This window comes from Bidens hawaiensis, unplaced genomic scaffold (assembly GCF_021521415.1).
Source record: "Bidens hawaiensis isolate Kalapana, Puna unplaced genomic scaffold, B.hawaiensis_p1.1 tig00023446_1, whole genome shotgun sequence".
Lineage (NCBI taxonomy): Eukaryota > Viridiplantae > Streptophyta > Magnoliopsida > Asterales > Asteraceae > Bidens > Bidens hawaiensis.
Window position 1 is genome coordinate 182,900 of NW_027493686.1, and position 12,513 is coordinate 195,412.

Sequence of the window (12,513 nt, forward strand, 5' to 3'; positions counted from 1 at the left end):
AAGGCTCATTTATTTGTCGAGCCCGAGCCCAGCATTTGAAGCTCGTTAGGCTCGTTGAGCCTTATCGAGCTTGTCATAATATTACTTCTTACACAACATTACAGCCCACTTAATATAATTCATCCCATTACTAAATGACTTCCAAAACGCTTTGCCGGTTGCCACCCTAAGAATATTGAATCGACATATTAACTTAGTAAGTAATTAAACTCTCTAGAAGACCAAATGTCTAGAACTATGATTGTGTATTTGTATAATTGTGTTTCATTATCCACACTTTTCTGGAACGAACCGGTGAACCACGATAACCCCATGCCCTAGAACTAATCGAGGATTACTTGGCTGTTGTTCCAGGTATAGTTTGCAACTAATATTGTTTAATTGTTTGATTTTTGTTCACCATGTACTATTATATAAAGATTTACTTGTTTCGAGAAAGTTAACTTATATGTAACACTTTCTGCGCAGCTGTGCTCACTGACCAATTTAATCAGCTTAATGATCATATTTTTCATTGATCTAAAATTATGCAGAAACTAGACTCAACAAGGTTCCAACCCAAAAAGATTCGTCTTAATCGGGTCAACGACTGATTTTATATAAATTTTTGAAAACAGGTCAAATTCAAAAATGATCTCAATTAGTCTTCTGTGGAAATTGAGTTGCCACTTTAAGCTATTGTTCTGACACATTTAAAATCCGAATTATCTTTTCATGTTGAAATATGAAACGTAGTATATCGAAAGGGCTTTTAAAGCGCGTATCATGCATATTAAATTCGCTAGTTAAAGATGGTCTTTCAAAGATTTATTTCGACATTGAAGAGGTTCATGAAGGTGTGAAATATATAAATCATTCGGAGGCAAGGCGTCAAACATTTTCAACTGTTGCACATCAACTTCAAGTGCGTAATAGAAAGTTACTGATTGAAGTCCCGACATGATGGAATTCCACATACGATATGTTATCCCTTGCTATGAAGTTTAAAGACGTTTTCCCAAGGTATACATTATAAATGTCAATGTATTTTATATTCTATAGTTGAGTATTTATTTTCTTAGGTTTATATTATTTTCTAGATATGAAGAATACGAACCACATTTTAAACACTTGCCCAACGAACAAGATTGGGAAAATGTGAATGATGTGTGTGAAGTTTTGAAGGTTTTTAAGGTATGTACAAATGTCATATCTGGTAGTGATTATCCCACTGCAAACTTATACCTTATGGAGGCCTACAAAGTCAATGAAACATTAGACAAAAGTGTACTATTCGAGAGTAATTTTATTCGTACCATGACTGAAAAAATGAACGAAAAGTTTGACAAGTAATGGGGAGAGTGTCACTTATTGATGGCCATAGCTGCAGTGCTAGTCCCTATTTTAAAAAAGTGGCATGTTGAATTTTGTAACCCACAAATATACCCAAAAGCTGAAGCCAGGAAGAATATTGAAGACGTGTTAAATGCATTAACTAACATGTATGAAGAATATTTGAAAATGTATGAGGAATTAATCAAAGATGCTACAAGTAAAAGTGGATCTTTTGGAGGGAGAACTACTTCAACGCCTAATGAAAATGTAACAAGTTCAGGATGGGACGCATTTGGGGAGTTTCTTAGAGATGTTGAAGTGGAGAGCCAAACAAATCTGAACTTAAAATGTATATAGAAGAGGGTGTTATTAAAGGAGGTGAACAAATGAACTTCAATGCGTTAGATTGGTGGAACACTCACAAGCTGAAACATCATGTTTTGTTAAAGATGGCATCGGATATACTTGCAGTTCCAATTTCAACTGTTGCTTCTGAGTCCACATTTAGCACGGGAGGGAGAGTTATTGATCCATATCGATCTACATTGTCGCCTTCTACTGTAGAAATGCTAATTTGTGGAGGGGATTCGATTAGACAAATGTATGGAATAAAGAAGAAGCTAAAGGTAAATTTAAAAATTTGAAAGATATATGAATTTTTATTTTATATTTTCAACTGCTGACTTTGTGTCTTTGTTTTTGTAGAAGGACGACACATCGTGTGAGCTTTTACCACCAAGTGGGAAACAAAACTAAAATAAAGGTACACATATTGAATAAATTGTTTGCCTAAAACCTACATATTGACTAAAGAAAACTAAAATTGCACATACATTTTGTTGTAGACTTGTAGTAAACTTTCTTGAAATCTATTTAGTATTATAAATCAATTATTGAATATGTTGTTGGTTTATTGTTTCAGGTTTTATATTGAAGTGGCTCGGGACTTTTGTTAAATATTAGCTATGGACTTTGGAGAAGACGAGAAATTTGGATGGTCGTTTTGTTTTTGTTTTTTTTTTTTTTGAAAAAACTTTAACTTGTTCTCGCTACTTCATATGTTTATTTTTGTTAGTTTTGTAAGTTCGTATGGTTATGGACTTAGTTTGGTGGTCTGTATGATTATTTTGGTTGGACTTTTTATGGTAACTTTTATATGATACTTTCAAGTTTCAAGTCTTATTTCTCGTTATTTATCATTGCATTAGGTAATGGTAAATCGAGCTTATCGAGTCGAGCTTTGGCGAGCATAATCCGAGCCTGGGCTCACTTAAAAAGTTTTTCGAGCCAATCCAGCCGATCCCGAGCTCTAAGATGTCAATATGAGCCCGAGCTCGATCCTGAGAACATAGGCTCGACTCGAGCCGAGCTCGAGCTTCTGAAGATCTTAACGAGCCGAGCTCAAGTAGTACATAGCTCGGGCTCGAATCGTTTGCACCCCTATTTGCGAGCATACTAGCCCACCACCTTTGAGAAGGATCCCACGAGTTTGGGTTCGGGTTTGAGCTCGAGCTTGTGTTCGAGTTTGGGTTCAGGTTTGAGCTCGAGCTTGAGAAATTTGAGAAAGGATCCATGGTAGAGAGTTGAGAGCTTTTAGAGTAAAATTTGAGAGTTTGTTTGAGTGAAATTTGATATTTGTTTGAGTAAAAATTGAAAAAATTATTTGTATTATATAGAAAATAATTAAATTAATTTTTTTTAATATATCCGTTAACTAGCCGTTGAGGGGGTGGGGGCACCGATTTTCAACAAAGTCGCCGGCCGTTGGGTTGATGCGCAAGATGGCGCCCCACCACCAAGGGCGCCCAACGGCGCCCGCCATCCCACCCAGCGGAGCCCCTTATTGAGCCGTCTAATGATAATTAAATATGTAATAAAAGGTAGATAAATCTATTTGAAATGAGTTTATTCTTTAAACAATTGGTTTATGTTAGTTGTATAATTGAGTTTATAATAAAAACTAGGTTATTGACCCGTGTACGTCACATGTTAAAATATAGAAATCGTCAGCTAAAGACATATTTAAGATGACAAAAGTTTGTTTTATATGATTACTGGGAGAATTATTTGATATAACTGCAATTCATATTCGTATGTAAACAAAGTACTTAAAAACATAAACTTACTAAACAAGAAGATTCATAGTACATGATTCTAGACTGTCGTTGTCTAGTCAAAATAATTATTATCAAGTCCTAATCACCTTAAATAAGCTAGGGTAAGTAGGGTGTCGAACCACGAGGAGTATGTGGTCAATGTAACATGAAGTATATTTTTAAACTTATGAAGTAATAGATTATAGTGCTGATCACACAAGCAAACAAGTTTTGGTTTTTATATTGATTAAGCAAATAACAACTTTCAACAATTAACAAAGACAAATCACACCCGGGTTTCAAGTAGGAAACTAAACAACAATCTCATGCAACTTAACAGATTAACTATCATTGATCAATACAGACTGACTAACGAGCTAATTAGCTAAACCATAGGCATCAACAATCGCTAACACACGACACTAGTTATCAATCAGTCCCTGCCAATGTGACTCAACTAAGGGCAATTGTATGCTTCATTGTATCTAACTAGTCAAACAATCCTATAAGGAATTATTATAGCAACTGGAAAACTAATCGTTCTGATCGACAAAAACCTAAACCGACTAAATGCACAACAATACTAAACACCAATACTCATAGATTAATCAAAGATAGTTGCAAATAATTCGTTCTAAGTACATGAGAAAATACTAAAAGTTACAAAATTTACATCCCCGGGTATGATTCGAAGTGATTAGCCGCTCCTCGACATCGTAAGATATTCAATTCTAATGGAACAGAAAATATAAATGATCTCTGGATGAATCGGTAGGATGGAAATGGTCTCTCTAGCCTTCAAAACTTCTCTGGAAAGTGATAGCCCCGAATAGGGTCATGAAAACGTATTTTAACTCAAACCCTAACTTTCATGTTTTTCCCACCCATCGCCGTATGCAATGGGGTGTCTTCTATCCATCGTGATCGCGATGCACCATGGTTAACCATATTTTATTATTTAACGTTAAAACGATACGCGATGGTATTCATCAACCCCGTTGCATATCGCGACGGGTCTCTTTTCCAGCTGACATAATTCCATGCCTCGTTTCGCGTGTTGGTCATCCTGAGTCTTCATCCCATGCCCATACAGGTCCAAATTAACTACTTTAAACACATGTGACCTGAAATGCAATAGACACGTATTGTAACATCCCCAAAATTTCGATCCAAATTTGACAACTTAGAAAAGTTGAGAGATCAAAAATAATCTCAAAAACAAGTCATCGGAATAAGGAAATATAATAAAAATAAGGAAATAAAAATATTTCCTAAGTTAAGTATTCCCATATAAAGGAAATAAGTAAAATAAAACATCATCCCACATTGGAAGATGTAAGAAAGTGGAAGCATTCCACCAAGGTATAAATAAGGGAAATGGAATTCATCCCACATGGAAAGTGGTAAAGAAATGGAAGCTCTTTATAAGAGATAGAATTTCAATAGTTATATTATTTTATGAATATCATGCACCAAGTGGTCCGAGCGGAGGGTGCGCAGCACCCGACGCGCACGCGCACGGGCTCGGGCGAGGACGAGGACGATGGCGACGGCGACGGCGAAGGGCGTTGGGCGCAATGTGGCGCTTTGATGGTGCACGCTCGCATCGCCACGAGCCGCTTAAGAGCCGCCTTAGTATTTTTGGACAACGAGATTTAGACCTAGAAATGACAAGCTATCAACAACGAGGGACTAACAGTGAAAAATATTATCCGGGGATCCATCGCGCTACGCGATGAGTCCAAGAAAACGGCCATCACGTACCGCGATGAACCGTGATGACTCAGGGACACGTGTCACACTCAGGTGACACGTGGCAGCAGGGCAGGACACATGGCATGCCACGTGATGTTCATGCAGAAATGGCGACGTCGCGTTACGCGACGGAGTTGAAAGAGGAGCCCATCGCGTACCGCGATGGGATCCAAAATCAGCTATAAAAGGGGAGGCCACGAGCTCATTCCCCACACACCTCACATTCACTCTCTTTACATTGGTTTGCGTGCCAAGCATCATTTTTCGTGCCACCAACCCGACAGTCATCACCTCGTAATCCGTGCAAATACTCGACGTGTTCCTTGAAGTGCGTGCCACCCAAAGATAACCCGACATTTCGTCTCGAAGTACGTGGACGACCAGGTGACACCTACACATTGCCTCGATTTGCGTGCCAAGGAAGGTTGCTATAGAACGCCTCGATAAACGTGCATATAGAGTAGAAGTGCTGCCCGTATAAACTTAGGAATATTTAACTCCGAATACCCGTGCAAGGTAAGGGGTTCTGCCTATGTTATTATTATATTATTATAAATGGCTTAGATCATAGTCGGAGATATAGCCGAACCTTGATTACAATTAAGGTGCTGTTTGTTTTTGAAGACAAAAATTATCTGCAATCTGATTTCATCTAATTTAATGTCTACAACTGAAGATGTGGTCTGAAGGTCTGCAATCTAAATATATAATACTGTTTGTTTTAAAAGCTGGATATCGTCTACATAAGCTGAAAATTAGGTGCCTATCATGTATATTACAGTAGATAAAAGTCATTTAACGTTTGTAGACTGCTAAAATAATTAGTAGTGGTGTACGAACTATGGAAATGGATGGTGGTAGACGATTGTGGTAGGCAGTGAATAGTGGGTGGTGGTTATGGACGGTTGTCGTGGTGGGTGATGGACGGTGATTGTGGCCGATAATGGGTGGTGGTGGTGATGAACGGTGGTGGTGGGTCGTGGACTATGGTGGTGGTGGATGGTTGTGTTGGGTGGTGGTGGTGGTGCTGGACGGTGGTGGTAGGTAGTGGTGGCGGCGGACGGTGGTGGTGGTGAGTGGTTGACGGTGGTGATGGCGGACGATGGGTGGTGGTGGTGGCGGTGCTGAGTGGTTGACGGTGGTGATGGCGGACGGTGGGTGGTGGTGGTGGTTAGTGGTTGACGGTGGTGGTGGTGGTGATGGTGGTGGACGGTGGTGGTGGTGGTGGCAGACGGTGGGTGGTGGAAGGTGGTGATGGGTGGTGGTGGCGGCGGACGGTGGTGGTGGGTGGTGGCGGCGGCGGATGGTGGATGGTGGTGGTGGTGGCGGAGTGTGGGTGGTGGTTGTTGGTGCATAGATGTTAGTAGTTCATATGTCTAATGTCTGTAATCGAGTCTGTAATATTGTTTGTGTATTTGTTTGTTAAAGCGAAGTTGTTGACAAGTTCGCTTAGGAGAACTTGTTAATCAAGCGAAGTTGTTGACAAGTTCGCCTAGGCGAACTTGTTGAACGAGCGAAGTTATGGACAACTTCGCCTGAGGCGAAGTTGTCGTGTATTTATATAGGTTACGGTTACAGTTGATTGGTTGGTTATTTTACGTGTAATTCAGTGAGTCGAGTGACGTGAGGTCGAGAGTCTGTAAGTATCACGGTTCGAGTTATTAATATAACGTGTGTTTGTTAGTATCGTGTTCGTGTGTTCGTGAGCTTGTGTTCTACGTCCGTAACGATCTACACAGGGATTCCGCACCTGTGTATATCGGGATATCTCGTGTGATCCGTCCAGGGAACCTACAATTGGTATCAGAGCATTTGCTCGATTGTGTGGTTCGGGATATTCACGCGGGTGTAGAATTCGTCTCATTTCGGGTATTCACGGGACGAGTTTTTGGTGTTTTTGCTCATTCTAGCTTCCTACCAGTGTGTTTAAGCCTTTAAACCGTCAAAAACGTCGTTAAAATCCGATTTTCAGATCTGCAGAAAGTTTAAGTTCGTCAGGCGAAGTTACTGTTCATCAGGCGAAGTTGCCGTCAGGATACGTAGGGTTTCAGCGAAGATATAAGGAGAAGCGAAGTTATTCACAACTTCGCCTACCTCCTCAACTTCGCCTAACTCAGCGAAGTTCTTATCAAGTTCGCCTAGCTCAGCGAAGTTCTCATCAAGTTCGCCTACTTTCTAAGTTCGCTTACACTAAGCGAAGTTATTCTCAACTTCGCCCAGTCACGCGAATTTAAGAAAGATCCAGCGAAGTTATTACTTAAGCGAAGTTATCCTTAACTTCGCCTACAGTACTGTTCAGAAGAAATTTTTTTAACTTAGCCTTTTCAGAATTTTTTTCGGGTTTCTTAGTTTTCAAGAAGGATGTCGTCGATCAACATTTCGGAGCTTGTAAAGATGGAAGTTGAAGCGGGGTCAGCTACAAAGGCCCCAAGGTTGCTGAAGGGAACCGATTTTGTCGCGTGGAAGGATCGGTTCATACAATACGTTAAGTACCAGGATGCGAAGATGTGGGTATGCATCCAAGATGGATATATTCCACCAATCATGGAGTATGAGGGTCGAGACCAAATCAAGAAATACAGTAAAATGTAAGAGGAGGAGAAAAAGATGTATGAAGCCGAGAGCAAGGCTCATGCTGCAATCACAATGGCTCTTCCACAGGAGATCCTCCATACGTTCAGAAAGTATACATCAGCTAGAGAGCTTTGGGAAGCTCTTGAGAGCAGATTTGAAGGGAATGTAGGTATTCGGGCTTCAAAGATAAAGTTGCTCAAGACTCAATTTTCAGTCTTTAAGTACTTAAAGAACGAATCTCTGGATGACATTATCACTCGATATTATCATCTAATGACTGAATTGAGTAACTACTCCATTTCCTACTGAGAAGAAGAGATTGTGGAAAAGCTTCTCGATGCCCTCCCACCAAAATGGGAGATGTATACTGTGCTGATAAGGGAAGACAAGGACTTCCCTACTTATGATCTTGAAACCACTGTCAACAAGCTCAGAACTTTTGAGCTTAATATGGTAAGAAAAGAAACATCTATGGATCAGGTTCAAGATCCAGGCATGTACGGTGCTAAAGTAAACTCCAATTCAAGTTCAAAGACTGATTCTGCCGCCTACTACTCGAAGGGTGAGTCGGGTGCTAATTCTTCACAGGAGGGGCAAGTGTCAGTAAACTCAAATGGGGATGTTTGCTTTGTTGCGGGTGGATCAAGTGGTACTCAACAGACAGCAAGCAAGAGTAGTGGATCTTCAAGTTCCTCAAGCAATAATTACTCTAAGATGCCAATGAGCGTCAAATCTGCTGAAGAGCAGTTTGGCCTCTATGCTTCATTTATTGCTTCATATGAAAACTATATTCAAGGAAAGGTGGTTGATCCAGCGATGCTAGATGAAGACTATGACCAGATCGATGCTGATGATCTGGAGGAAATGGATTTACAATGGCAGATGGCCATGATAGTGAGGAGAGTGAAGAAGTTTATGAGAAAGACGGGGAGAAAGTTTGTTGGTGGCAGGCCAGGGTTCGACAAGTCTAAGGTGAGGTGCTATAACTGTCAACAAAACGGGCACTTTGCCAAAGAGTGCAGAAACGAGCGAGTTAAACGTGGTCAGGGCCGGCCTGCACAGCACACTGGGAATAATAAGGAAATCATTGCCATGCTGTCCAGAGAAGCAGGTGAATACAACTGGAACCTGCATTCGAATGAAACTAGTGAACAGGCAAATATGGCTAAGGTTGAGAATGAAGAACGTGAGAAGATTACCGGAGAAGAGAAAGCTACTGGTAAGGAAAAAGCTTTCATGACAGATAACAAGGATCAACTCTCCGAGGTAAGTTCTAAATCTATTTGTACTAAATGTGAGAATTTGTTTGAGCAACTTGCTACCATAACTGATCAGTATGTTCGTTTAGATGCTGAATTTAAAACTCTTAAAGAAGATCATCACTTTATGAAAGCAAGAGAAAACAGTTACAAAGTTAAAATAAAAGCGTGTGAAAAAGATGTTAAAAGCTTAAAAACAAAACTTGCTGAAAAAATTGAAGTAATTGATCTAAGTTATGAAGTTTTAGAAGAAAATACTAAACTGATTGCTGAACGAGAAAAGCAGATTGCTAACCACCAGGTGAAAGTGGTGGAACTGAACCGAAAACTTGAACAGTTCAGAAATTCCTCAGCTATTCTTGATCACCTTGTTAGTGTTCAAGGTACCTCTACAAAGAGAGGAGGAATTGGTTATCACGAGGTTCCACCACCTTATAACCACAATTACACTTTAACCCTAGTGTTCAGAAATCTGTTGATTTTGAAGTTCCTCAGACAGTTCCAATCAAGGTTACGAGTAAAGAACCAAGTGTTAGTAGTGGCGAAACGAGTTCGCCTGTTTCAAGTGAGAAAATTTCTGTTACGAGTCCAATCTCATCAGATTCGGATAAGTTGTCGAATCGGGTAAGACAAAAGAGAAGGTAGTGTTACCCACTGGTGGAGAAAAAGATAAAACTTTTAAAAAGAGTACTCCACTCAACCCGTACGTCCCACCTTATGTGAGACGAACGGCCGGTAACACAGCCTCTACATCCAAAACAACCTTTGAAAAGAAAATGGAGTATAGGTGTTGTTTTAGGTGTAATAAGTTAGGACATCTTGTTGCAGATTGCCCTCTGACGCCGAAATTCAGAGGTGTGAGACCTATTAAAACTGAGCATAAGTCTAATGGTAATTTTAATACTGCTAAAAATGAAAACCCTTCAAAGTTTCGAAATGTAACTACTTCAGGTTTTCACAGAAACAGACCTCAGTTTAACAATGCTAATAACCAAACTGCTAGATATAATGCTTTCAATACACATAGGTTTGGAAGGCCTCACACTCAATTTCCAAGGAGATTTCCTAATAGGACTGACAGGAATTATCCAGATGCTAACTTTGGAAAGCAGAAGTACGGGATGTATAGATACAAGACCAATTGGTCTTGGGTCCCTAGATTCTAATCCTTTGCTTTATTGTGCAGGAACAGTTGAACAGGGCTGCCCACAGTCTTTGGATTGTAGATAGCGGCTGTTCCCGGCACATGACGGGTAACAAATACTTGTTGCACGACTTAAAACCTGTTCAAGGAGCGAGAGTTAGCTTTGCTGGTGAAAGTGGAGGAAGAATTACTGGAAAAGGAACGGTGTCCAATGGGAAAATAACTCTTGAGAATGTGAACTTTGTAGAAGAGTTGAAGCACAATCTGCTGAGTGTGTCGCAGATTTGTGATAAGGATTACACTGTTCACTTCACGAAGAATGAGGCGATCGTGTTGAAGCCTGGTTTTCAGATACCAGACGAGTGGATAGTAATGAAAGCTCCACGTGATACAAATACTTATGTGATGGATATGAGGTCTACTGAAATGGCCACGGGAGAATCATGTTTAATGACGAAAGCAAGCGAATCGGAATCAGAATTATGGCACAGGAGGATGGGGCACATTCATCTTCGGAAGATGAACCACATTGTCAGGAATGGACTTGTGATGGGCGTTCCCTTGAAAAGTTTTAACTTTGAAGACAAATGTATAGAATGCAAGAAGGGAAAGCAACACAAGAAATCCCATCTCACCAAGAAGGTCAACTCTATTACCAGTACTCTAGAACTACTTCACATGGATCTCTTCGGTCCCGTGAATGTAAAAAGTCTAGGAGGTACTTCTTACTGCTTGGTGATCACTGATGACTACTCGCGATATTCGTGGGTATATTTTCTGAAATCGAAAGATGAGACGGCTCAAATAGTGAAGAATTTGATTACCAAAGTTGAGAACGTCATGGGTAAAACAGTTAAGTTCATCAGGAGTGACAATGGAACGGAGTTCAAGAATTTTGAGATGGAAATCTTCTATCTTCAGAAAGGAATCGAACACCAATACAGCGCTCCGTATACTCCGCAACAGAATGGAGTGGCTGAAAGGAAGAACCGAACTTTAATTGAAGGAGCCAGAACTATGCTGGCAGATTCGAAGCTTCCTGTGATGTTCTGGGCTGAAGCAGTTGCTACAGCCTGCTATGTTCTGAATAGAGTGTTAAACGTTAAGAGACTTGGTAAAACGTGTTACGAGCTTATGCATGGAAGGACACCACCTTGAGTGGTCTTGAACCATTCGGGTCCCCTTGTTCGATCTTGAAGACAAATTCTAAATTTGGCGAAGTAGCCGATGAAGGAATCTTAGTCGGTTATGTTGTTGGTACTCCCAACAGACGTGTCTTCAATACTTCGACCTGCAAGGTGGAGGTGGTGTGTAACACCGACATCACAAGTTACCAACCGCCAAAACCTAGCAATGGACCTGCTGAGCTTTTCGACTATGTTAAGCTTTTTAAGTCATTTAACGTACCGAATTTGGAAATTTCTGAAGAAGAAGAAAGAGCTGCGACGAAGATGATACTTGACGAGGAAGAAAATCTATTGCAAAGACAGCTGATTGATAAATGTCAACCTTCCTCATCAAACACTATCGGTACCCCTGCTGCCTCTGCTGAAGAAGAATTTATCAATCCTTTTCACTCTCAGCATGAAACAACCATTGATGAGATCTCTTCTAATTTGGAATATAATTTGCATGTCGGTTCTGTTTCGACCACGAGAATTCATAAAGATCACCCTTTGGATAATGTGATTGGTGATGTATCCTCAGGTGTACAAATGAGAAGTAGCTTGAATGAACACACCTGTGTTTATACAAGCATTAAGGAGACAGGAATAATCAATGAATGCCTATATACCTGCTTTATAAGCCAGATTGAATCGAAGAATTATCAAATGGCTTTAAAGGACAGCTCGTGGGTCGAAGCCATGCAAGAAGAGTTGGCTCAATTCGAGAAGATGGAAGTTTGGACTTTGGTTGAAAAACCAAAGAATGTGCATGCGATAGGCACAAAATGGGTGTTTAAGTGCAAGAGAGATGATAAGGGGATTATTATCAGAAACAAGGCAAGGCTAGTCGTTAAAGGTTTTAATCAACAAGAGGGGATTGATTATAACGAAGTGTTCGCTCCTGTCGCCATGTTAGAAGCCATAAGATTGTTTTTAGCGTTTGCTGCTTATGAAAAGATGAAGGTGTTTCAGCTAGATGTGAAGAGTGCGTTTTTGAATGGGAAAGTTGATGAGGTTGTGTATGTTGAGCAACCTCCGGGTTTTCCTGACCCAGACATTCCAGATCATGTGTACAGGTTGAGCAAGGCGTTGTATGGATTACATCAGGCACCTCGTGCCTGGTATTCAACTTTATCGGATTACTTGCTCGAGAATGGTTTTGAAAGAGGGAAAATTGATAGCACGTTGTTCTTCAAAATAGATGG